The 2,552-nt window shown below is 57.6% G+C and overlaps 1 pseudogene; it reads left to right on the forward strand.

Annotated features, from left to right (window-relative positions):
- The first annotated feature begins 2,124 nt into the window (after window positions 1-2,124).
- LOC131365341 (5.8S ribosomal RNA) lies at window positions 2,125-2,276 on the forward strand (annotated as a pseudogene).
- The last annotated feature ends 276 nt before the right edge of the window (window positions 2,277-2,552 follow it).

Here is a 2,552-nt window from a genome sequence, read left to right on the forward strand (position 1 = left end):
TTATGGTTCCTTTGATCGCTCTACCGTTACTTGGATAACTGTGGCAATTCCAGAGCTAATACATGCAAACGAACGCTGACCTCCGGGGATGCGTGCATTTATCAGACCCAAAACCCATGCGGGGTCTCGCCCCCGGCCGCGGTGACTCTAGATAACCTCGGCCGATCGCGCGCTTCTCCGCTGGGCGGCGACGCATCATTCAAATTTCTGCCCTATCAACTTTCGATGGTACTATAGGCGCCACCATGGTGACCACGGGTAACGGGAATCAGGGTTCGATTCGAGAGGGAGCCTGAGAAACGGCTACCACATCCAAGGAAGGCAGCAGGCGCCAAGAATTACCCATTCCCGACACGGGAGGTAGTGACGAAAATAACGATACAGGTCTCTTTCGAGGCCCTGTAATCGAATGAGCGTATCCTAAACCCATGGGTGAGGACCCATTGAGGGCAAGTCTGGTGCCAGCAGCCGCGTAATTCCAGCTCCAATAGCGATATTAAAGTTGCTGCAGTTAAAAAGCTCGTAGTTGATCTCGGGAGTGGGCTGGCGGTCCGCCGCGAGGCGAGCCACCGCCTGTCCCAGACCCTGCCTCCCGGCGCCCCGGATGCCCTTGGCTGGGTGTCCGTAACCTTCAGGGGTCCGGAGCGCTTACTTTGAAAAATTAGAGTGTTCAAAGCGGGCCGCCAAACTCGCCTGAATACCCGAGCTAGGAATAATGGAATAGGACTCCGGTTCTATTTTGTGGGTTTTCGGAACCAGGGCCATGATTAAGAGGGACGGCCGGGGCATTCGTATTGGCGCCGCTAGAGGTGAAATTCTTGGACCGGGCGCAAGACGGACGAAAGCGAAAGCATTTGCCAAGGATGTTTTCATTAATCAAGAACGAAAGTTGGGGGCTCGAAGACGATCAGATACCGTCAGAGTTCCGACCGTAAACCATGCCGACCCGCGATCCGGGCGGCGTTATTCCCATGACCCGCCGGCAGCGTATGGAAACCACGAAGTCTTTGGGTTCCGGGGAGTATGGTTGCAAAGCTGAAACTTAAAGGAATTGACGGAAGGGCACCACCAGGAGTGGAGCCTGCGGCTTAATTTGACTCAACACGGAAACCTCACCCGCCCGGACACGGAAAGGATTGACAGATTGATAGCTCTTTCTCGATTCTGTGGGTGGTGGTGCATGGCCGTTCTTAGTTGGTGGAGCGATTTGTCTGGTTAATTCCGATAACGAACGAGACTCCGCATGCTAAATAGTTACGCTGCCCTCGCGTCGGGCGCCCAACTTCTTAGAGGGACAAGTGGCGCTCAGCCACGCGAGATGGAGCAATAACAGGTCTGTGATGCCCTTAGATGTCCGGGCTGCACGCCGCCACAATGGTCGGATCAGCGCAGCCTACCCTACGCCGAGAGGCGCTGGTAATCCGCTGAACCCCATTCGTGATTGGGACTGGGGATTGCAATTATTCCCCATGAACGAGGAATTCCCAGTAAGCGCGGGTCATAAGCTCGCTGATTAAGTCCCTGCCCTTTGTACACACCGCCCGCCGCTACTACCGATCGGATGGTTTAGTGAGGTCCTCGGATCGCCCCGCCGCCTCGCGGGCCTTGGCGGAGCGCCGAGAAGTCGATCAAACTTGACTATCTAGAGGAAGTAAAAGTCGTGAACAAGGTTTCCGTGAGGTGAACCCGCGGAAGGATCATTAACGGGCAGCGTCCGCTGGGACGCGCCAGCTCCTCCTACCGAGCCGAGGCTCGCTTTCCTCTACCCGCTCGCTGGGCAGAGAACGTGAGCCGAGGTCCCTTTACGGTCTCCCAAGAAGACGGGGAAAAAGAAAGAGAAAGAGGATGAGAAGGGAAAGAGAAAACGGACGGGCGGAGGGTACCTACCGCCGCCGCTACGCCGAGGTGGTGGGAGACGGAGGGGCTCTCGCCCTTCCTTCCCTTTGCCTCTGTGCGGGCGCCCGGGCGAAGGTTCAAGACCCTCCCGCGCGGGCGCCTCCTCGCTTTTTTTCCCCGATTCTTTCTTCCTTTCTCTCGCCTCCCGATCCTCCAAGACCCGTGATTTTTTCAAACCCCCCTATCGTGGCTCGGACAAGGTCTCGAGAGAAAAATAAAAGAGCTGACAACTCTTAGCGGTGGATCACTCGCTCGTAAGGCGTCGATGAAGAACGCAGCCAGCTGCGAGAACTAATGTGAATTGCAGGACACATTGATCATCGACACTTCAACGCACATTGCGCCCCCGGTCCCTCCCGGCTACGCCTGTCTGAGGGTCGCTATTCCCGCCGATCGACGCTTCCCGCTGCTCCGCTGGAGGTTTTTCGCAGGCGCCAACCCCGCCTCCGCCCTCCCAAAAGCAGACGCGCTCTCTCTCTGTCTGTCTCCTCCCGCCGCCGCCTGCTCGGGCGTGAAATAAAGCGCTGCCGGTGGGTCCTTCCACTCTGGCTGCCCGCGAAGAAAAAGCGCGCCGAGCGACGGGGGCCCGTGCGACGCCGGGAAGGACGAGGGGTCGGGAGCGCCGCTCGCTTTTCCCCTATCTATCTCTCACCGAA

The sequence above is a fragment of the Hemibagrus wyckioides genome, linkage group LG14 (assembly GCF_019097595.1).
Source record: "Hemibagrus wyckioides isolate EC202008001 linkage group LG14, SWU_Hwy_1.0, whole genome shotgun sequence".
Classification (NCBI taxonomy): domain Eukaryota; kingdom Metazoa; phylum Chordata; class Actinopteri; order Siluriformes; family Bagridae; genus Hemibagrus; species Hemibagrus wyckioides.